This window comes from Mytilus californianus, unplaced genomic scaffold (genome assembly GCF_021869535.1).
Source record: "Mytilus californianus isolate M0D057914Y unplaced genomic scaffold, xbMytCali1.0.p SCAF_71, whole genome shotgun sequence".
NCBI classification, from domain to species: domain Eukaryota; kingdom Metazoa; phylum Mollusca; class Bivalvia; order Mytilida; family Mytilidae; genus Mytilus; species Mytilus californianus.
The window spans coordinates 46,023-72,354 of NW_026262725.1; positions in this window are offsets into that span (position 1 = coordinate 46,023).

The window sequence follows — 26,332 nt, forward strand, 5'->3', positions numbered from 1 at the left end:
GCAAACAACAATCAATCACTTTTTTCCTATCGTACAGGCCAACGCAATGCTGGTGAACCCGATAGCGAGAGCCCACACATCCTGCACACCTGTTTCAAGTTTTCTTCTCTACCAAAGATTCCACTCTTACAACAGGGTGTCGCTTAAAAGAAGAGTCCATGTGTGTTTCCTGAGCAGATGTGATCGGTTCTGTTTCCACTGCTGGTTCTGCCGGCTCATTTTCGCAAAATTCCTGAACGATAATTAAAGGTGACTCTGATGTCTTATCTTGGCAAAACATCTGAAGACAAAGGAAAGGACAATATCATCACTATTTAAAGAGTAGACAAAGTCCTTCAGATAATATAAAGCGTAAGGCTCTTGAAATCTAAGGTCTTCTTTATCATTTGTTAACTTATCTATTACTATCTGTGCTGTTGGATTAAAGTTCTGGTACATGATGTTTAGGTCCGCTGTTGTTAGAATACTCCGGAATTTATGCAAGTTCTGGTACATGATGTTTAGGTCCGCTGTTGTTAGAATACTCCGGAATTTATGCAAGTTCTGGTGCATGATGTTTAGGTCCGCTGTTGTTAGAATACTCCGGAATTAGTTGTATGAATAGTTGGTATACCTTGCCGAATCTGTGTACAGAAAAAAAAAAACCAATGGTTTGAAAGCAATTTCCGACTGTGCCAGATTCAGCATCAGTTGTTGAAAGGTTTCTGTGTTAGTTAAAAATAGATACACCAAATCTTATAAACTTATGAATAATCATCAGCAACTTCCTGCAAAACAGATGCATGTTATTTGACTATTAAAATTATTCAGTTGTTTCAAAGGTATACGGGTTAACTTCTGTTTGACTAATGAGACAACTTTCCTCACAAATGAAGTTAATGTATATTGTGTATATTTTATTTAAAATTTCATTTTTATATTTCCCAAAAAAAAGTGCAAATATTATTTTTTTATTTATTTTGTATAGGTGACAGATGCAGTTAACGACTGTAGTGAGTTCTTGAGAATTATATCACGAGGCTACGTCATTCGTCAAGCCATGCAGTTGTTAGGGTTTGGTTCGTTGGAACAATTTAAAGACCTAACACCGACACCCAAAATAAGAATTATATGTATAGTGTCCTATAAGGTGTAACGAAAACATGAAGGAACAAATGGTTTTCTGCGGCAGAAAGTAAGAAAGATTACATTGTAGGGGATAAAATAAAGGAAATATCTTGACGCTTGAGACGAGAGAGCATGGACAGGTTGCCCCGAGATTTTGAAAAATATTCCACTTTCAAGGAAAATGAGTAGTTTAATAAAATGCCATTTTGATTAAAAAGAAAACACTGTTCCTTTAAATATTTACGTTGGATAATTGCATTTATTGTAAGGATCTTGGCATTATTGGTTATCAATACATTCTAGGACAGCTTAGTCTGGCAATCGCTGCAGTGATTATCTATAGGTCTATATGCCTCCGAAAAATTTGAAGATATATCTTAATTATACAGAATTTTCTCGTGTTTGTAGATATGTCTAAATTATACGGAATTGTCTTGTGTTTGTAGATCTAAATTGTACAAAATTTTCTTGTGTAGAAATACATAATAAATCAAGCGTCTCAATGTTTCGTCGTTTGGAGGATATGATATAGTTTTTTACTGTATCCAATCGTCCTAAATCTGTTGGTTCATTGAAAGATGCAATTTCCGAATTCTGAACGATATTTCTTCTGTTGTTTTTTTAAGATTTCTTGATAATGAACGAACAAAGCCCAAAGAGTAAAGATTTATGTATGCATGGAACTTTTCAATTGCAAGCTCAGCTATACGAGGTTCCTATAAAGTTTTAAGTTTCTGCTCTCCTTTATTCCACCAAACACTTCGCCGCCATATCATTACTCGTTAGATTTTCTGCCTGGCATTCTTTTAGACTGCTATCTGGACGGTTCAACATATTTACATTTTCTTTTATGTCCTGTATGGCTTTTTGTCATGTGATGTTGTCGTTTTGGTGTTGTGTTTGACGTTGCCATAAAAGCGGGAGATTTTGCATGCCACAAAACCAGGTTCAACCCACCATTTTTTTCTTAAAATGTCCTGTACCAAGTCAGGAAAATGGCCATTGTTATATTATAGTTTCTGTGTGTGTTTCATTTTAATGTTGTGTTTTTGTTGTGTCGTTGTTCTCCTCTTATATTTGATGCGTTTCCCTCAGTTTTAGTTTGTAACCCGGATTTGCTTTTATCTCTATCGATTTATGAGTTTTCGAACAGCGGTATACTACTGTTGCCTTTATTTACGTGTTGACACGTGTATCCAAGTCTTCCTGAGGCTACCGCCACTGCTTGTGTGTTTTGTGTCAACAGACGTCTTTTCGGTAGCATGAAAGCAAATCTATCTGTACATAGTCTTTTGTTGTTTATTCGATGGAAAGACACTTTAAAAGACTGTCAGAGTTGAATATGGTGCCTTCCTTCTCCCAATTAGCTTAATAAAGCAGCCGAGGGCCCCATAAGCCTCCGGATTCAGGGAAAGTCTTTTTGCTTTTCAATCCATTCATTAACATTCATTTTTTTATTTAATTTTAATCTAAAGGCCAGAAAAATTACTTTCAATAAAAAGAAAATCAATTATAAACATATTTTGAACATTTATTTGCAAAACAATGAATACCGATAATACACGGGGTGTTTTTGAATATGTAGATCGCCTAGATCCATCATTTGTTATATATGTTATTTTGTCATTACGTTACCTGTCGGGGAAGCTCCTTTTCAGTTGTTCTATATCTTCTGATAATTTATCACAACAAGCCATAATATTCTGAAAATAAAATTTGAACTTCCTAAGAGTATAAAACATTAAAATTGACAAAAGTAAAGGTGGAAATATTTTTTTCTTGAAATTAGATTCAAAATTATATTTAAGAGGTTGAATTGTTCATACAGACTGTTTCATTATCATTGAACTAGTACACACTTTTGTTTAGCGGCCAGCTAAAGCATGCCTTCAAATGCTGTGTTGTCTCGCTGTGATGATCTATTTAAAAAAAAAAACGGCGAGTTTTGTGTTTTCAATTTGGCGTCACGAACGTCTTGGAAGAAATTTGTCTCGGGGATAACATCTCGCACTCCGATGACAAAAGTATGGAACATGATACAAAAGATAAAAGGTAAAAATTCTAAAGCCACAGTTAAACATTTAAAAAATGGCAATGATTTATTAACATCTGAAAAGGATATTGCCAACAAGCTTGATGAAACTTTTGCGAAATCTTCTTCTTCTAACAACTACAGGGAAGATTTTAAAAAAGTTAAAAAACAAAAAGAAAAAATTAAATTAAACTTTAAATCAAAAAATGGTGAAAACTATAATAAACTCTTTTCTCTTGAAGAACTTAAAACATCTCTGTCAAAAGCCCATGATACAGCTTGTGGACCTAATAATATTCACTACCAACTCTTAAAACACTTGCCAGATTCCTCGCTGGAAGCTCTTTTGCAGCTTATGAATAACATCTGGGAATCTGGTGATTTACCATCAATCTGGAAGCTTGCAACCGTCGTGCCTATTCCAAAACCAAGTAAAGATCACAAGGATCCTATTAATTATCGGCCAATTGCTCTTACCAGTTGTGTCTGTAAAACACTAGAACGGATGGTCAATGATCGCCTTGTTTGGTTCCTGGAATCCAATGGGCTTTTAGCCAATATCCAGTGTGGATTCCGCCAAGGTCGCAGTACTCTTGACCATCTTGTTCGATTCGAATCATTTGTCCGTAATGGTTTTGCGAAAAATGACATGTAGTGTCGGTCTTTTTCGATCTAGAAAAAGCCCATGATACTGCATGGAAGTATGGTATTTTAAAAAATCTCTTTGATATGGGGTTGAAAGGCAATATGCCAAATTTTATTTCGAATTTTCTATCTAACAGACAATTTAATGTTAGAGTAAATTCAACCATGTCTGATCTGTATGATCAAGAGATGGGTGTCCCTCAGGGCAGTATTTTATCTGTTACATTATTTAGTCTTAAAATCAACAGCCTTGTTGAAGTTTTAAAAAGTAATATTTAAGGTTCATTGTATGTTGATGACTTTTTAATATGTTATAGAGGGAAAAATATGAATAACATAGAAAGACAATTACAGTTATGTCTTGGAAGAATTGAAAAATGGGCCTCGGAAAATGGGTTTAAATTTTCCACTTCAAAAACGGTCGGGATGCATTTTTGTAACAAAAGGAAATTGATCCAGAACTCACTTTGTACGGCAACCCAATTAAAATGGTTGATGAAACCAAATTTCTTGGGTTAATTTTCGATAAAAAGTTAACCTTTCTACCCCATATCAAAATGTAAAAATCGAAATGTTTAAAAGCATTAGATATTTTAAAAGTTGTCGGCAGCACCGACTGGGGTGCTGATCGCAACATTTTACTTAATTTATATAGATCTCTAGTTAGATCTAAACTAGATTATGGCTCTATAGTGTATGGCTCTGCAAGGAAGTCCTACATACAGATTCTCGATGCTGTGCATCATCAGGGTTTGCGTCTCTGTCTTGGCGCATTTAAAACCTCATCAGTTGAGAGTCTGTATGTAGAGGCTGATGAGCACTCACTCTCTAACAGACGTTTGAAGCTTGGACTTCAATATGCTGTCAAACTAAAAGCCTACTCAGATAATCCTGCCTACAGCTGTGTTTTTAATCCAATTTATGAAGATATTTTTGCAAAACATGAAAATAAAATTCCTCCGTTAGGTATACGTTTAAAATCACATTTAGCTTCTTTTGATTTAAAATCTGTTGCTCAAGTTGAAACTTGCAAATGTCCTCCTTGGGAACTTCCCAAACCAAAAATGATATTTGATCTCCGTGAACACAATAAAAATAAAACAAATTCTCTTTTAATTCAGCAACACTATGCTGAAATCAAAGCCAATTATTCGGATTTTTCAACTGTCTATACTGATGGATCAAAAGATGGTGACAGAGTTGCATCTGCTGCTGTCTTCAGGGACAGAGCTGCAACTCTCCGTTTGCCATCTGATGCATCGATCTTTACTGCTGAAGCAGAAGCAATAATTTTGGCTTTGAAATTTATTGCTTCTTCAAATAAATCCAAATTTATTATATGTTCTGATTCACTTTCATGCTTACAAGCTATACAAAATACTAAAATTAAAAACCCAACAATTCTCAAAATTTTATATGTAATGAGGAATTTAAAAATTCTTCTTAAAGAAATATTATTCCAATTGGTGCCGAGTCATGTTGGAATCCTTGGAAACACAGCTGTAGACCTTGAGGCAAAGAATGCCCTGGGTGACCCTTTATCTAACTGTGATATACCATATACCGATTTTAAATCTAATATTAGAGAATATGTTTTTAATATATTGAAAAATGAATGGAGTAAAAAAGATGGTAATAAATTACATGAAATTAAACCTAATTTATGTAAACCTTTCAATAATTTTATGTGCAGAAAAGATCAGTGTGTTATTTCTAGATGTCGTATTGGTCATACTAGAATAACACACGAATATCTTTTAAAAAATGAAGTAGAACCACAATGTATACCTTGTAACTGCAAGTATACTATTAAACATGTTTTAATCAATTGTATTGACTTTGCTGATATTCGGAAGAAGCATTTCAATGTCAATAATATGTATGATTTATTTAATAATATTCCATTTACAAGTATTGTTTCATTCTTAAAAGAAATTGGAATATATTATAAAATATAAAAATGTTGTTATATTTAAAACGATTTTAATTTTTATCACGTTATCTTAGTGTTGATTTTTTATTTGTAAATAATCAATTTGCTTTAGTCTAGAATTTTAGTTTATTGAAAGACCTTTTGTCTGATTTTAAAAATATACCTTAAATTGTTATAATATTCGAATTAGCTCTCGCCGCGATATAGCATTTCTGTGCTAATGCGGCGTAGAGCAAACAACAATCAATCAATCAATCGAACTGAATTGCAAGGTCATTCCAGTACTGGAGAACATTCTAAGGACAAACGTCATCTTGGACACAATTCGTGGCTAACCACAGAGTGAGTTAATTTTATAACATTGTATCTGAAGCCTTCAAATTGCTCTTCATATATTTGAACCTTTTCACCGTGAAATACTGGATATTTAACAGTCAATTCCAGATTTGTGGGATAAATTTAAAAACTTCTTTATGGAAACCTCCAAGGGGGCTAACGACGAGAAGTGTGAGAAATTGGCAGGGATTGATACTCGTCGAATTATTAAGAGATCGGAAGTTTTGGGTAAGAATAGCTAAGTTATTAAACAAAATATTTTAGTTTGTTTACACCAAGCGGCTGCTTTCCATACCGTATTGTAGGTTTTCGATGAAAGAATCCATCATTACCAAGCATGTTAAGATATGTCTCATGTATGTTGTACATACACCTAGGGCCTGAAAATGAATTATAAAACTAGAAATAATACAAATATTGTATGGCAACTTTTTAAGAAATAATCATATGTGTTGGTAAACTTAGTACATGTATAGACAGAGTAATAAAAATATACATCTTCATTAAAACAGTTACATTGTCTTTTATTTTGAGTATATTGCAAATTGAGATTTTAGCTTTAAAACCAGGTTTAATCCCCCATTTTCTACATACAAAAAAATCCTGTAGCAAGTCTTGAATATGACAGAAGTTTTCGATTTGGTAGATTTTGACATTTGACTATATGATAACGGGCTGTGCGCTATGGATTTTAATTTTCACTTAATTTATGGTAGATGGGAGATAACTCTTGTAAATAATGCAGATTTTACTTAGTCGTGATAAACTGAGAGCAAACACAAATATATTTGTAATATTTGTGTTGTCTTTAGCAAGTGCGGATTCAGAACTTAAAAGTGGGTCCAGTAAACTCCAGTAAAAGGAACAAATACCACCGAGTGGGATAAGACTAACATACCTTTGGACGATTATATTCTATTAAATTTATAAAAAGTAAAAAAACATGGCTTTCTATAGCGATCAAATAGAAGGATCATCACAGTACACACCCCCAAGGGTGACTGGGGAATAGAAGTATGGTCACCATTGGTCTTCCTCCGACCGGCAGTAAAACCCTTGCTAAAGTGGGGCGTCCGTTTGGCTGTGCGGGATGTACAAATTTGCAGCCACGTCCGGTCAGAATGGGGACGTTAAATCCGATGCCTCGTGTAAAGAGAGTGCCACGCTCTTTGCACGTTAAGAACCCTTACAACAACTCTTTGAGGGGTCCGTAGGTGACCTGTTGCAAGGCTAAATTTCTGCCCCTATCCAATAATCCTCATTTCCCGTGGCAGTCTAAATTTCTCCGACCTTAACCCCGGACGCCCCTATTACAGAACCTACGTATTGTATTTATTGTTAATTTGTTCTCGTCCTGAATATGCATGAAATATTTGCCACTGTACGTTAAGCAACCAACAATCAACAATCAATCATCACAGTACACTTCTCACGCTCCCTGAAACATTTCTGGGGGAAAGGTATACCTTACATTGAATATGACAAACTTTTTGCCTGCTCAACCGGAGTCGGAGGATGAAGCAGCTATAACCCTACATTGTGGCTGGCTCAAAAGAGAGTACATCAAGACAGAATAGAATGAAGCTCTTATCAATCTGAAGATGAACCTATCATTTGCTGCCCGAAGAAAGGCAGTAGTTAAGGGAACTGTTTCAGCTGCTGAGCTTGTGGATCAATATCCATTTCTTTAAGACAGGAGACAGGTATTTTGAACTTTTGTCTGTTGCCATAGATCTCTCTGATTGTTTGTGTGATATTGTTTGTTGTAATCTTACTTGAAATTGTTGTAGGTATAAATCCATTAAGAAAAAAAATACTGTCTCTCTGACTCTATTTATATAGATGAACAATAGATGAAAAATTCCTAAACTTATCCTTTGATTATTTATTCTAATGGACTGAACTTATCCCAAATCAGTAACTTGTAGGTATACGTGATATGAATATTAGTAGTAAGTATTAAGATTTTTTTTAATGAATAATAAAATTGAGAATGGAACAAAATCAGGTGGATGGGATTAGCATTCGTTTTATTTTTAAAGTGATTGTTTTGTTTTTTTTTTAATTTTTACAGATACTAATGGAATTCACACGTTTGGGTCCGATAGGAAGGATGACAGATTGGAGGATGTATTCTATGGGAGTTTTCTCACCAGTTGAGAGTCTGTATGTAGAGGCTGATGATCAATCACTCTCTAACAGACGTTTGAAGCTTGGATTTCAATACGCTGTCAAGCTAAAAGCATATCCAGACAACCATGCCTACGACTGTGTTTTTAATCCCATTTTTTTTGATAATTTGAAGGTCAATGTTTTTATTTTATTTTTGAGAACTAGAATGATTTATCCAATCGTTAGTCGGACTATTATTGGCCCTTGAAAATTGCCCATTATCTTGATTTGAGCATATTTTCAAAAAAAAGCCGAGTCGGCAGTTTTTGTAATATTGTAAGAAAAAATATGTTTCATGAATGGATATTTTGTCTTGTCATGATTATTAAATTAAGGTATTTCTTAAATGAAATGTTTTATTGGAACCACATCATATCTGGCCTCAATGCAAGATGAACATGAAAATTCCGTTTTTTTATATTTTAGCGGAAATGTGCTGACTCGGCAGTTTTTTTTTTCACATTTTATAATTTTTTTATGGAACAACATTACATTTTAACTCTAATAATATAATTATACCAAATTATACCAAAAACATCCTTTTTCTGATGTACTCGATGTTGAATTTCAGTATCTTGTTCAAAATCCTTTTTTTTCCCCTATCAATCACCACTTTATGTTAACTCTTTTTTTTAAAAAGTAAACAAATTACACACATCCAATTTTTTGATAATTTGAAGGTCTATGTTTATATTTTATGGATCCAGAACAATTTTCAAAATTGACAACGGGCAAAAAAAATTCAGCCTTTGAAAACTGTCCATTATCATGATTTTAACAAATTTTCAAAAAGGGCTGAGTCAGCAATTTTTATGATGTCCGAGGAAAACATGTTTCATAAATTGATATTTTGTCTGGTCATTATTATAAAGTAAAGGTATTTCTTTAATGTGATGTTGTCTTTTGAACTGCATTATGACTGGCTTATCAGCAAAAGAGATATGAAAATGGTCTATTTACAGATATTCGGTCTGATATTTTGGCTTTCTAAATGGAATCCTCGGTTTCCATAGCAACTGAGTACAAAAATGAAAGAAATGTGTTTTTTTTCTCATAAACACCACTTCAAAAGAGTCTTGTAACACAAAAATCTTAGGTATCCATGACCTGACCCAGAACCACCCTTCAGAAATTTTAGATTTTTATAGAGAACAGCTCTTAAATGCTCATCGCCAATCATTATTTCACTTTCATTAATGACTGAACTATTTTAATTTATACGTCTCTTAACTAGTGCCCCTCTAAATATTTTGTTTAGAGGTTTTCAAAACCTAAATTAATTCTTGATAAATTTAATAATATATCTAACTCATTTGTTCTTCTTCAACGGACCCCCAAAGGTGACTGGGGAATAGAAGTATGGTCACCATTGGTCTTCCTCCGACCGGCAGTAAAACCCTTGCTAAAGTGGGGCGTCCGTTTGGCTGTGCGGGATGTACAAATTTGCAGCCACGTCCGGTCAGAATGGGGACGTTAAATCCGATGCCTCGTGTAAAGAGAGTGCCACGCTCTTTGCACGTTAAGAACCCTTACAACAACTCTTTGAGGGGTCCGTAGGTGACCTGTTGCAAGGCTAAATTTCTGTCCCTATCCAATATACCCTCATTTCCCGTGGCAGTCTAAATTTCTCCGACCTTAACCCCGGAAGCCCCTATTACAGAACCTACCTATTGTATTTATTGTTAATTTGTTCTCGTCCTGAATATGCATGAAATATTTGCCACTGGACGTTAAACAACCAACAATCAATCAATCAATCTTCTTCAACGGAATTTTTCTTTTTTTTTTTCTTTCATAGTAACTTTATTTTATAAGAGTAAACATCATTTAATTTATAAGGACGTTAATTATCAAGATACGTTCTGTATGTTATAGTTGTTTTGTAAAACGTTGTCTTTATTTCTGATCGGAAAATTGTATACTTATTTTATCTGTTTTATAGTTATTTATAACATCCGCTTATTTAGTGATGCATGTTCTGCATGTTCTGGTTAAGAAACTTCAATATGCATTTACCTGACAATTCTGCATATGTTGCCGCAGTCAATGAACAACCAGAAGGAGATAATAAATAGAACCAATATCAGCAGCCGCACCGGGTACCTCTTCAAATTCAATATCACAAATTATACCAGCGCTACCTGGTATTCAAAATGCATATCATTATACTATCTTAGAAATATTAAACTGTATTAAATTTTGTTAATAAGAAGAACTTTTTTTTCTAATGAGTAATGAGTCGGATTTGCATTCACACAAGAAAACAGCAAAGGTTCTTATTAAATATATAAGCAAGGACAGCAACAAAGACAATGTTGACTTCAGTAGTTTGATGTTAAGTGTTCAAAAAATTGCTCAAGCATTTGTTCCTTTCATGGAGTATTTCAACTATATTGATGCACTAGAATACCCTCCAGAGAAATATATACCTTTGTTGGAAACCATTGCAGCAATAACTAATGTTTCTGCATGTGTCCATTCAAGTGCAATGGTCATGCTTGAAAAACTTTAAGATTGATTGATTTTAGAGGAACTGTATTCTATGCAAATAGATACCAAACTGAAAAACCCGGAAAGGATTATGTGCATACATATCATGAGATGATGAGATAAAAAAAAAGATTGGTTTGATTGATTGATGGTTGCTTAACGTCCAGTGGCAAATATTTCATGCATATTCAGGACGAGAACAGGTTCACAATAAATATAATAGGTAGGTTCTGTAATAGGGGTTTCCGGGACAAAGGTCGGAGAAATTAAGACTGCCACGGGAAATGAGGGTATATTGGATAGGGACAGAAATTTAGCCTTGCAACAGGTCACCTACGGACCCCTCAAAGAGTTGTTGCAAGGGTTCTTAACGTGCAAAGAGCGTGGCACTCTCTTTACACGAGGCATCGGATTTAACGTCCCCATTCTGACCGGACGTGGCTGCAAATTTGTACATCCCGCACAGCCAAACGGACGCGCCATTTTAGCAAGGGTTTTACTGCCGGTCGGAGGAAGACCAATGGTGACCATACTTCTCCTTAGGGGGAGATCAAAAAAACAATCATGTTAGAATACTGTGACACAATAATGCCTGACACTTCCATTCACACTTGGAGAAACAAGTTAAAGGAAGATTAAGAATCGCCCTTTGAAACAGTATATTGATAGCGAGCTGTGAAGACAGTTTTGTTTGTGTTGCAATACATGCCACTCATCGGGAAATTATATCGCCCAGGAAAGTTCCTCAGAATGTTTTAATTGGCAAAAAATGTATGTCTTTGCATCCTCCACCCTGACCATGTATTTGTTTCAAACAGCCAAGGAAAATTCAAAAGACCAAAACGGCTAAATAAATAGACTATAAATCAAAGCACCAGAAAAAGAAGGAAAAATAAACTACCATCACCTTCTCTACTGTCAGGAAGAAGTTGTAGACGATGTAGCCCGAGAAGCTTGTCTGGATCGTCACCACGTTATACCAGATCTAGATCTCCATCATTCAGGAGCAACAGGTCTAGTCCATCTTTGAGGCGCAAGAGATCCAGATCCTCTAGACTTAAGAGGTCAAGATCCAGATCCTCAAGACATAAAAGGTCAAGATTCAGATCCTCTAATCATAAAAGGTCAAGATCCAGATCATGTAGACATAAGAGGTCAATATCCAGATCCTTCAGAACATTAGAGGTCAATATCCAGATCCTCTAGAAATCTGAGACCACAATCATTTGCAAGATGTACAAGAATATACTATTCCCTGAGTGAATTAATTTACGGGAAGATCACACAAGTGTCTGGCTATTTAGCATTTAAGAAACCCATAGTCAGTTTCAAACATGGTCAATATCAATCAGGAATTGATTTAAAATTCGATTCAAATTATTGTCTTCAAGCTAAAAGGTGAATTAGATTAATTTTAACATTACCTTATCATTCTATCAGGATTGATGTGTAAAGACCAAGATAAATTCATCAAAACTCAAGATCATATAAAACAGAAGAGACACGTCGTTCTAACAACCACCAACAACATGAAATTGGAACTGTTTTATGAGGCTGTGAAGGATCAGCTGAATCGACTGGAACTACCACTTATAACCGCATATCAACTTCGTTTAAATATCATCGATTTCTGCAGAGATAATTCAAAATTAAAGGTGAGTAGCATCAGTTGCCATTGGTTATACTCTTCCATTATAACTTCCATTTTATTTTCCCCAACTTCCTTGTATGCTTAGTGTTCATTTCTTTTTTCTTGTCAGTCATTTAGTTAACATTTCACAAATTCTATCTTCTTTGAAACAGTGTTTCACAAGGCTGAAGTGAAACCAACCCAGATAGATAAGACATACCTAACAAAGAAAACCAACCCAGATAGATAAGACATACCTAACAAAGAACTGTTAAGAACGGTTCAGTTGTCACTGTGAAGGCATTGGAGTGTAAGTACAGCCCTTGGATGGTGTAAACTTCCCAAAAACGAGTATGGTTTAATGGTGTATGGCATATGATTCAATGGTAGAAGGTGTATGGTGCTATGGTGTATGGAGTAAGGGGAATGATGTAATGGTGTACATTTAAAACTATACAAAATATTGACAAGAATCGGAGTTTTAATTGTATACATTAATTTACAATATTGTGATCTGAATTCGATATGGAAGCCTTGAAAGCGGACAACAGCTGTCGAATAGAAACAATCGGTGGAATAATATATGGCTTGCTTTGCAAGAACTGTTAAGCGAAAGAATTGGAAATCTTAAAGCTTGTTTACTGCAAACTATATAACGGTCTCCCAGATGATCTCGCATTGTGTTTGGCCTACGCACACAATGAGGGAAATACCTCTGGGGAGTCAATGTCTGTAGAGAACAAGTTTGTCCTTTTCAGGAGGGAACTACTTAGTCATTACTCATGAAGATTTATCTGACCAAATTAAGCCAGAACAGTTGAGGTTATAGAAAGATAATTCGGTCAAGATCCTCAACCTAAAAAACTATGAGGAATTACACAATAAGTTCAAAGTTGTGGTCAACATGGCCAAGTGTAACAATTCAGTTTGGATGAAATTAACGGAAATATTTTCTTTGATAGTCGACAAGAAAGTGAAAAATGTGCCGAGAGGAGGAATCAAGATGGGCCAGCTTAAGGAGATAAGTTGTACGTCCTCTAGTATGCAAAGCGGAATCCTAGTCAATGTAATAACAAGTGGAGATTGTAAGGATTTCAGAGATGGATGCCTAGAGTAAGTAAAATAAATTGACACATAATTATAAAACTTGCGAGACTTATTATGATTGTTGCTTACTTAACATGTGAGGTGCAATTGTTTCATGCATATAAATGACTAGAATACATTAATAATTGATACGAATACATCAAATTAACGGATGTGTGTGATCTTAACACTTTGTGTAGAAATCAAAATCAAAACTTTATATATATAGTTGATAGTTCCCAATATTTTGTCTTTCATTTGATACATACTAATACAGATCTGAAACTTATCTTATCTTAATCTGAACTGTTTAACTTATAAATAATAGATTATCATCCAATGAAAAGTAAAATAACAAAAATACAGAACTCCGAGGAAATTCAAAATGGAAAGTCCCTAATCAATTGCAAAATCAAATGATAAAACACATCAAACGAATGGACAACTGCCATATTCCTGACTTGGTACAGGCATTGTCAAATGTAAAACAAATTGGATTGAACCTGGTTTTATAGCGCGTAACCTCTCACGTGTACGACAGTCGCATCAAATTCCATTATATTGACGACGATGCGTGAATTTTCATACCTGGAACCCTAAACAGAATCAAGTAAAAATTTAAATTATCAGACACAACAAAACAATAATATACATATATCACTCAGAAAATTAGTTTTTACAGAATAACAAACACACCATAAAATTCTTTGTAACGTAATTAACTTCAAAATGTCTAATACTATAGCTTCTAATCATCACCACTTAGGAAATAGAAAATTGTCAAACAAATCTGCCACTCCAATTATAATTGTGAGATAAGACATTTACCATATACTTTACCTTAGTCATAATATGACATGACCAAAAAAATATTTAAAAATACCACTTTTGGATATTAAAAATGGCGATAACTCTAAAGGAGAAAAACTAAATTTTTCAAAATTGAACTATACCTTCTTTTAATTACAGATTGATTAATTGATTGTTGGTTGCTTAACGTCCAGTGTCAAATATTTCATGCATATTCAGGACGAGAACAAGTTCACAATAAATACAATAGGTAGGTTCTGTAATAGATTAAGGGATTAAGGTCGGAGAAATTTAGACTGCCACGGGAAATGAGGTTATATTGGATAGGGACAGAAATTTAGCCTTGCAACAGGTCACCTACGGACCCCTCAAAGAGTTGTTGCAAGTTTTCTTAACGTGCAAAGAGCGTGGCACTCTCTTTACACGAGGCATCGGATTTAACGTCCCCATTCTGACCGGACGTGGCTGCAAATTTGTACATCCCGCACAGCCAAACGGACGCCCCACTTTGGCAAGGGTTTTACTGCCGGTCGGAGGAAGACCAATGGTGACCATACTTCTATTCCCCAGTCACCCTTGGGGGGGTCTTTTAATTACAGTAAACATATTCAAATTTGAAATAAGTGATAAAAAATCAAGCTTTAGTTTTTAAAACTTCCCAACATGAGGCATTTGCCTCAACGTCGTTCGTGTGGTTACGGCCCTGTTGAACGTAGGTTAAATTTCCAAGCGACAATTCGCCTCGAGTGAAATGTATTTTTCATTACCTGTGTGACGTACAAAAAATAGTTGACACTTGTTGTAGTGACTAAACTGGGTTTATTTACAACCACTGGGTCGATAGTTACCAAAGGTACCAGGATTATAACTTAATATGCTAGACGCGCGTTTCGTCTGCATAAGACTCATCAGTGACACTCAGATCAAAATAGTTATAAAGCCAAACAAGTACAAAGTTGAAAAGCATTGAGGACCCGAAATTCCAAACAGATGGGCCAAATACGGCTAAGGTAATCTATTCCTGGGATAAAAAAAATCCTTAGTATTTCGAAAAATTTAAAGTTTTTGTCAACAGAAAATTTATTAAAGTGACCATATAATTGATATTCATGACAACACTGATGGTAGAGTGTTAATTCCCCGAGCCAGTAATCAGAACTTATCATTGCTATGGTCATATTTATAAATGAACTGTTTACAAAACGTTGAATTTTTTGCAAATACTAAGGCTTTTCTACCTCAGGAATAGATTACCTTAGCTGTATTTGGCAAACCTTTTTGGAATGATGGTCCTAAATGGTCTTCAACTTCGTACTTTATTTGGCCTTTTAAACTTTTTTGGATTCGAGCGTCACTGATGGGTCTTTTGGGGACGAAACGCTTTTGGCGTGGATGCAAAGTGTAGTACTGGTATCTATGATGGGTTTATTTACAACCACTGAGACGATGCCACTGTTGGTGGAGTTTTAATTCCCCGAGGGTATCACCAGTTCAGTAGTCAGCACTTCTGTGCTGACATGAATCATCATTACTATGGTCATATTTATAAATTAACTGTTTACAAAACTTTTAAATTTTTGAAATACTAAGGCTTTTCTACCTCAGGAAAAGATTACCTTAGTTGTATTTGGCAGAACGATTCGGAATTTTGGTCCTCAATGCTCTGCAACTTCGTATTTTATTTAGCCTTTTAAACTTTTTTGGATTCGAGCGTCACTGATAGGTCTTTTGCGGACGAAACGCGCGTCTGGCGTGGATGCAAAATTTAGTCCTGGTATCTATGATGAGTTTATTTGCGTCAGGTGTTTCAATATGATGAACAAATAGATAAAACTTAATTAATGTTACTTTGGTCTGCTGTAGTGTAAACAAAAAAACGGTCTAATATTAACAATTCAATGACTTTATTCCAACTATTGCTATTTTCTGGTTTGAGAAGAAACTGTCTATATCGAATGTTTTAGTTTTGAACTAATATTCTGTCTGCACATGTTATTGAACAAAGTTAAAGTTTTGAATCTAGTTGTGCTTCCATAGGAAAAAATCAAACAAGAAACTTCTAAACCTATACGCAGTAATATGCTCTAAATCCAATATTTGCATAACACTATGAATATTGCTTACAGTTGATAATAAGATATCGCATTGCAGGATTCAGGCAAACACAAGCAGCACATTTTTCATTCACTTGTTCATATCACATTCTGTTAAGAGTGATACAAAGTATCTCTTTAAATAATGAATAGATTCAAGTAACAGGCCACACCAACAATTAGATCAAACAATTGTGGGCATTGACAGAGTGATCGTAGTAGTTCATATACTATTGTATCACTTTAAAATAAATGAAGATGTCGTATGATTGCTTATGTGATTACTATCCCCCACATTTCAAATTTGTTAAAACATATACATATTTGTAAAATAAATTAAAAGTCATCATTCTAATGAATATTTCTTCAGAAATACCTCTGTGACTCAAATCGGAATACCTATGATTGTTAGTTTTGTTGTTAAAGGTCAATGGACTTTGTTCTCTCTAGAAACTCCAGATCTCTCTACCAATAAATACTGACCCAACCTTAAAGCTAATAGTGCTGATAAGTGGTATAAATCACCAACAATCAATCAATCATATATCAATTTAAAAACAAGACTGGTAGTGATTTTACAAATAAGGATGTCCTAATAATCCTATATTTTGAAATTTTAATTACAGTAAATACTCAAAACAGTAGTCCGGACCGGTATGAGTTACTGAAAACACCAAGAGAAAACATGAATTCAGTTATTAAAATACTCTCAGAATCTTTTGAACATCACTGCCCAGTTAACAAAAAAGTGGGAAAATACAAGTAAGAGTGCAAGATTCTACTATACAAGAAAAGCTTTGGAAAATATTGATCTTGTTTTAAGTGTATAATTTTTAAAGTTGATACGGAGTATTTATCAACACGCTCTACTTCTCTTTCATGGGAGGTGTTGGTTTGTCTGATCAATACTGGATTACGTATAACAAGCGACTGGTGTATACAAAAACTCTTCTACCTACTGAACGTATGTGTAATAAATGCTTTTATTTTGGACAATCAGTATGCATCAGTTAATGAAACCAGAAAAGATAACATGTTCAGGACACCTGCAGTAAATGCTCTCATTTAGGAGTGTGTGACTCCATTGCAACGGCAATTTGAGATCGGAAGGAAAATCTAAGGAGATTAATAAATAATTAACGGGGACTTAATTATTATTTCGTTATTTTTGCTTTGCATCCATGTAAAATATCGTCTGCTGCACGTATAGCAACAACATGGCCACCCCATTGCAGATCAGAAAAACTGGAGAGCACTGCGGCGAAAAATACAGACTTATCAATCATGAAGAGCCAAACCCAAATTTTGCATGGCATTATATCATTCATTCTTTCTCTACTGGAATTGTAAAGAAGGCTTTCAGATATGAGTTGTACGAGATTCCAGCACTGCCAATCACCATAACAACCATGCCTGTCGAATCGGAGCCAGAGGAACACTTTTCAGTCTTACAACGAATTATTTTTCGTTGAAATAGAAACTGAACCTCCTCATGATCAGCATATAAATCCTACAAACAAAACTCTAACACGGCCGTGGCCAGAACAGAGCCCACTACAAATAAAAAGTCAAACTATTTCGAGGTACAAGACTGACTGTAGCAATATATATATATTTCCCTTCAAACAAATACCTGTATATGAGAATGTTGTCTGTAATAGAAGTGCATACATGTATGTTCTGCTGGGGAATCGTACCCCAACGTTTTGCAGAAAGTGCAAATGTACTATCCATTTAAACTAACATGTTTCCCCCGAATGAATGTATAACAATAAAAGACAACATTAAACTACTATACTAACAATCACAGCAAACCAATTGACAGAATGTTTAAAAAAAATAATATAAATAACATGGAATAGTACTAAAAACAAACATGAACATAGAGCAGTATAGTCTTGGTACAGACAGGTTTCCATCAGGTATGAATAAAACATGTGTCGCTAAAGGATTTTTTCAAGTCCTCAAAGTACTCTCCGACTGAGTAAAGCCAGAGAACAAAACTATCTCGTCCAAGCTTTTGTACCAGAGTTTCACCTTTTTTTTTCATTTCGGTTGAATACGCTTTACCAAGAATGCAGAAGCAAAAGGGAAAGTCCGCTTTACCAAGAATGCAGAAACAAAAGGGAAAGTCCGCTTTACCAAGAATGCAGAAGCAAAAGGGAAAGTCTGCTTTACCAAGAATGCAGAAGCAAAAGGGAAAGTCTGCTTTACCAAGAATGCAGAAGCAAAAGGGAAAGTCTGCTCTACCTTTTGCTTTTATTACGTATTGCAGATTTTTAATCGTTCTTTGATTTTTTTTTGTCTACAAATATAGTCCATAGTGTAAACAGTGTAGAACTTGTAATTTTTTTCATACACTTTCCCACTTTGTTTCGTGATATTTCATGCATAAATATATTTTGCTTTTTCAGCAATTGAAGATCCTAAAAAGCATGAGCAGGTACCATATTTTGACATACTCGATGGAAACCTTACTGTAATTGTTAGTAGATGCCAGAGGGCATAGATTTCAAGGATCCCAGCAATTACTGTAAAGGTCAACTTCTCAAGATTGCTGATGTTGTTGACAAGATAGATATAAGGAACTTAAAAAATTAAATGTACATGTAGGTTAAAAGTCATATTTCCCAGCTAAGAAATGTTTTGATATATTTATTTATATAAGACCCATAAGTATAATGGTCCTTGCTAAAATACTTGAAATTCTTCATGATGAACATTACAATAATCCAGGGAAAAGGGTACATGAATGTGTAAACAACGGAATGGATGTCCTGATTAAACACAATTGGTCATCATAGTGCTATGAACATGTGTAACAAATGACATTTGTTTGATAGATGAACGTTTCAAGCTGTTCCTGTCTAGGATACCTTATTTGAGTGTGGCCTTGTGCTCTACGGATTTTCATAAACATTCTGACTGTTATTTATATTCTGTCCTTGGGTAAGACATAAGGGCTGTACAAGAACATACAATGTCCATAAGGGGGTTGGATTATTTTAAATATTTAAAACAACAAATGAATAACAAGATTGGACAGATAATTGGCATATGACACTGAAGAAAATGTATTTCTCTTACTGTAAAGAAATCAACTCTGAACCATTGAGATGGAGCTCACTCTTCAAAATTCTCAAAGCTATTGCAGCCTCTCAAAGGACCAATCTTTATGGCCTTAATTATGTAACAGCTGAAGTCGAAGGTTATTTTTGCATTACTTTTAATATAGATGACAAAGAAAAGTGCCCGAACTCCTTCTGGAAAAGAAGAAAAAAAAAGTGAGATGAGGAAAAAAAAACATAACAAAAAGAAAATCAGAGAATGATGCCAACAATGTAAACAAGAGCTTGGCAAAGAAGGGAAAGGGTATGATGCTCTGTTATTTTCTCCTGGATAAAATGCAGCTCAAAACTATTCATTTGATTCTCAAAAGTCAATTTTAGAAGTCCATGTTTCAATTTGAAATCAATAAATGCATTATGTTTTAGTATATTTCACTGCATTGTGGATTCTTTATAAAAGTTAAAAACTTGCACAGAGGACTTAGTCAAGTATATATGTATATACATGCATTGGTTGAAATTTTTTTTTCATGAAACTCATTTTATATGACTTTAACTATTGAAGAAATGATAATTTATGCAATGTAATAGTTAAAGGTTTGAAGTTTTAATTCCGATATTATTTATTAAAAGGCAAATTCAAAATGTTGTTTCTTTACTTCAATCTGTTTAACTAGCTGTGATATAAATGTACTGTTCCAGTTTAAAATAAATGTGCATGTCAAATTTAATTCTTTAGTATATGATTCCTTTGATTTTGTAATCCGAATAAATAAAATAACCTTTTGTTTTACAGTGTAAAATGAAATGAAAACAGCTTTCAAAAAAGAGAGACAGCCGTTATGAACGGTGAGGAGCTATTTAAAGAAAGCATGGTGCATGATGTTCAAAATGTAGGTCAATGTACAACTAACATAGTAAACAAGAATACTAAAGCATCAACAACTTTTTCCGATTCATCCTGTCAAATTTTGCCTCAATTTATTACATTTGTTAAAGTTTCAGAAACTCTTACTGCTTTAAGTTATTAAACTTTAATAGATGTGACTAATGGTGCTGTACAGGATTTATCTGACAATGGTGACTAATCATACCTATTCAAGCAAGGTACATCCAGGGACTTGTGTTACCAGTTAGAAATGTGTCTAGAACTAAAACTGAGGAACCAAAGAACTTGGAGCCGTAGTAAGATTGATTGATTGTTGGTTGCTTAACGTCCAGTGGCAAATATTTCGTGCATATTCGGGACGAGAACAAGTTAACAATAAATACAATAGGTAGGTCTTGTCATAATAGAGGCCATTCGGGATGATTTGGACTGCCACTGGAAACTGAGGGTATATTGGATAGGGGCAGAATTTAATTTTGCCTTGCAACAGGCCACCTACGGACCCCTCAAAGAGTTGTTGCAAGGGTTCTTAACGTGCAAAGCACGAGGCATCGGATTTAACGTCCCCATTCTGACCGGACGTGGCTGCAAATTTGTACATCCCGCACAGCGTAAGATTTGAATCATGTTTATACTGATATATACATATTATTGAACACGAACATTTCGACGTATTATAGGCGACTGTGCTGTGTGGGTAAGCTCGAAATCGAAGGCTGTACAGTGACATATACATGTTAACGTCTATCTCGGTTTGTCTCATTGGCAATAAAACATAATCTTTGTCTTACTTGTTTAATTGTATGATCATGGTATATCGATGTTCTAAAAATTTCTCTCGAAAATGTAATAAAAAAAAATGACATGTATGTATACTCATAAAAATACCTTCAAAAATTTATCTCAAAAATGTATTATAATAAATTTTTGAAATATGTATGTATACTCCAAAACACCTTCAAAAAAGTAAAAAAAACTCAATTTGCAACTCTTTACCAATACGATATGAGTATCTGCCAAGTTTGAGTCGGTTTTTTGTTGACATTTCATATCGCTGAAAACCCCTATGGACTCCTAGAATGTATTTCCCCAAGGAAATGGTACCAACACTTCGTGTGCCACGTTCTTTACACGTTAAGAACCCTTGCAACAACTCTTTGAGGGGTCCGTAGGTGACCTGTTGCAAGGCTAAATTTCTGTCCCTATCCAATATACCCTCATTTCCCGTGGCAGTCTAAATTTCTCCGACCTTAATCCCAAACACCCCTATTACAGAACCTACCTATTGTATTTATTGTGAACTTGTGCTCGTCCTGAATATGCATGAAATATTTGCCACTGGACGTTAAGCAACCAACAATCAATAAATCAATCAAATCTTACGCTAAACATCTTGAAATTGCTGTGGGAGACTTCAAAGGTAAATATTGAATGGTTTATTCATGGATAGTAATATTACACCTCAATAATTCAGCTAGTATCAATATGCAAAGTTGATTTCAAAGGTACCACTATAAGGTATTGGGTTCTCCCGTGAAAGTGGATTGCCTCAATATTAGATGATATTTTTAATAAGAAATTAGTGACTTAATATTTCAAATGATGTCATCACTAGCATTTTGGATGAAGAGACATTTCTAAGTACCGTTAAAAGAATGTTTTGTCCAACTTCAGTGGATTGTAGCCCTGCAACTCTGAACACGTCCAGCTCTCGATTATATATCCAGATAAACCATTCCGACCACTGGTTTCATGGAGTCCTACAAAGTGCACTTCTTCAAATAATTATCTGCCAAATACAGTATTTGAAAGCATAATGCCGTTTAGCCAAATTTTATCGGATCAGGATGCTTGAAGGCAATATTCAGTACAATTTAGAGTCAGATATACGTGCGATGCCTTAACATTACTAGAGGATAATATAAGGATATTTTATTCCAAAACAGGTTTAAGAGAAAACGAAAACGCCCAGCTAATAACACCCCAACAAAAGACAAGGAAGGAAAAAGCCAATCCGTGAGAGAGCAACCATTTAAGTTCAAAGTGGGGGTATGGTTTTTAGTCTGAGGCAGATCATTTTTTCACTATTTACCACTATAAAGTATGGGGAAAATCTAGAAATTAAAATTGATTGTAATTATACTGCCCACTTTCTGTTATGCGTCCTTAATTGAAAATAAAAATATTGTATTGTGTTGTTTATACAGTTCTTTGAGGCACAATAAAAGTACAATAAATTTGTCGTTGGTAGTATTTGTATGTAGGGACTTTATGTTTTGATTTTTCCTGTTCAACTCTTCATACATTCATCGACAATATTTTTTGTCATTGCACTCAGACGTAGTTTCAGCGACCTCTTATTGTAAATAAACCACTTGCATTTAAATCTTTAAGTATAGACCGAAATTGATACGGGTGTACACGTTACCGGTGATGACGCGAGTTTTACCTTGACTGGCTGTATAGTCCTTGTACGATTGTACGTTTGACGAAGTCATACAGGTAATTTGTCGTTTCTAGTACAGTAAATGTATAATACGGAGAGAAAGTCATAGGACAAAATGTCTATAGACGATATGTTTTAAAACCAGGTTCAATCCACGATTTTCTACATAAGAAAATACTTGTAGCAGTTGTTATCCACAGTTCAGCAGGAAAAAGTTACAATATGGGTTTATATATAACAAGAAACCTGTGTTCTTCTTCCTGGTACGGGAAAGACTCCGGTGCCGGAGTGTGGAATATCCCGGAACTGTGGCGCTATGTACATGCAAATGGATGTCGAAAATTTTGTTATAATAAAATAAGATTATTTGCCACAGTTCAATTACAATTTAAAATTAAAGAACCTTAGTGAGCGCGCTCACATACCCCACGTCCCCACATTGTCATTTGAGAAATAAAATAAGTGTAAGAAAAAAAAATTGTATAAGAAAAAATTGAATCATAATTTCCTGTCAATATGCAAATCTACATAGTATGTCCTTATTATCTACAAAGTTTCATGAAATTCTGTTGTGTGGTTTCAGAGGAGTTGCGATGACAAACTGTTGCAAAAGTACATTGAAGCAAATAAGTTCAAAGGGGCGTAACACTTAGAAAAAAAAATGAATCGTAATTTCCTGTCGATATGCACAACTACATAGTATGTCCTTATTATGTAAAAAGGTTTCATGAAATTCTGTTGTGTGGTTTCAGAGGAGTTGCGATGACAAACTGTTGCAGTAGTACATTAAATCAAATAAGTTCAAATGGGCGTAACTCCTGGAAAAAAAATTGATTGATTGATTGATTGTTGGTTGCTTAACGTCCAGTGGCAAATATTTCATGCATATTCAGGACGAGAACAAGTTCACAATAAATACAATAGGTAGGTTCTGTAATAGATTAAGGGATTATGGTCGGAGAAATTTAGACTGCCACGGGAAATGAGGGTATATTGGATAGGGACAGAAATTTAGCCTTGCAACAGGTCACCTACGGACCCCTCAAAGAGTTGTTGCAAGGGTTCTTAACGTGCAAAGAGCGTGGCACTCTCTTTACACGAGGCATCGGATTTAACGTCCCCATTCTGACCGGACGTGACTGCGAATTTGTACATCCCGCACAGCCAAACGGACGCCCCACTTTAGCGAGGGTTTTACCGCCGGTCGGAGGAAGACCAATGGTGACCATATTTCTATTCCCCAGTCACCCTTTGGGGGGGGGGGGGGGGGAATTGAATCTTAATTTCCTGTCGATATGCACATCTACGTAGTATGTCCTTATTATCTGAAAAGGTTTCATGGAATTCTGTTGTGTGGTTTCAGAGGAGTTGCGATGACAAAAGGTTGCAGTAGTTTTTTGGGCAAATAAGTTCAAAGGGGCGTAACTCCTGGAAAAAAATTGAATCGTAATTTCCTGTCGATATGCACATCTACGTAGTATGTCCTTATTATCTGAAAAGGTTTCATGAAATTCTGTTGTGTGGTTTGAGAACTTTAAGAGATTTGAAATACTAGACACTTTCAAAATGCTGAAAATGTAACGGTGTAACCAAAAATCTGTAGTACTTAAATTTCAAGTACAAATCAAGTACTGTAAAATACAGGTACCTAAATATTACAATAATTTTAAAGTAACAAAATAGTACTGAATATTAAAAGTAGATTTCCAGTACTACAGATTTTTGGTACAGAAATAGTACCTTTGCAAAAGTAGCTATGTACATATACCATATGATATTGTATAAATTGATTTTACATTGCCTACTTCAAAGAGATAACGTCACGGTACCCAAACTGCACCGAGTACCCAAATTGCACCTATTGAACATAAACAGCTGAGAAATTCTTAAAAGCTTTCTTTGAGACTAAACCATTTGTTTTTGGATTATTTGATATTATACACGTCTTACAAAACAGGTGAAAATATTCAAATATACACTAAACGTTCACAATTTATATCAACAGATGAAGATTTCACTGGAAAAGAAAAATGTACCAAAACGCTGCCATGCGACGTTCACAAAAAGTCATCTTTTAAAAATGAACTATGTTACAAACATCCATTTAAAAAAAAAAGATTTGTGAGCTTGTACTAATGTCAAATTGTTCTAAATATTTAAAAAAATAAATCAAATCATCTGTTATTCGATTTTTAATCATGTGAATTTAAGCAAAGATGCAATTTGGGTACTCATCATTACGGAATCATGGATAGTTTGGAGGTCGATTCAAACCCATTATTCTATGATTCAATAAGGATTAAAAATCATTTTGAAAATCAAATTGGTGTACCTATATGATAAAGAAGGATACCATACGGCTACAAAATAAGCACAGAATGGAATTTTTTGTCTTGATCATAAAAAAACGTAGGTGAAAAAACTGTCAAAATAGGTGCAATTTGGGTACCGTCATGTTATGTGTATTGTAAATGTTTATTAATGCAATATATATATATATATATATTTAACATATCTTCATTTACCAACAAACCAAGTTACATTGGTATACTATAGACATAGTAATGATAGTACTACTTATACAAGCGATTAAGATAGTACAACTGTAAAAAAGTTATAGATGTGTTCACAATCTTCAGGAGAACCTGAGATCACCCCGTTTTTGTTTGGTCTTCGTGTTGCTCATTCTTAGGTTTTATATGTTGGGTTTTATCTGACATTACTATAAACCAGTGAACTGTTGTTTTGTCTGTTTGTCTTTTTAAAACTTTTCTTTTCTAGCTATGATTTGCGTTGCCGTTTGCAGGGTTTATTTTTTCGACTTGTGAGTGCATGTGAATGACCGTTTGGTATCCCTCGACTCTTTTTACGGGACATATCAACTGGGACTATTATAATAATGTTATCTCAACAGATCGATCAGTTTCCAGTCCCGTTAGTATAATAGTGCCAGACATCAACTACTATCTGAATAAAGTTTCCACTGCTACTGTAGTACTAATCATGTAATGTGAGCCTAAGTGTCGAGGTAGATTGTCAATAAAATTGTGTTTGAAGAAAGTGTAAACAGCAAAAACAGGAAGCTAGTGTGCATATTTAAAAAAAATATCAAAAGCGGTCCTTCCCGTTTCCGAGATTTTAGGATAATGAAAAACATTGACATATTATTTAGAGGACTTTAGATATATCTGGGGCACAGGCACTTGACTGATTTTGTTTTACCAATTTAGTGTTTGCATTCATCTGACAAATTATTAAAAGATCAATCTTTGTTATACTCATTTGTTTGTTTTTAATTCAATTTGTGTCTATTTAAAATATCGGTGTGTTAACATACTTCTGAACAATACTTGACCAGATTGCCTTCTTTTATGAAGGTCTAAATTGGGAGAGAGTGCTCTAAAAAGAAGAGAATAGTTCTCTTGCACTCTCTCCACAATGATATCCACCTCCTCACTCGAAAAGTGAGGTTTTCACGTACTTTTAATTTTTTTATTTCCATAGTCAGATATTGTTGTACGTATTTTCGTCTGCTAAATTCTATGTTACATACCTCCAATGAAAAAGAGTGCTGTTTTCGGGGATTCCCGTGCTA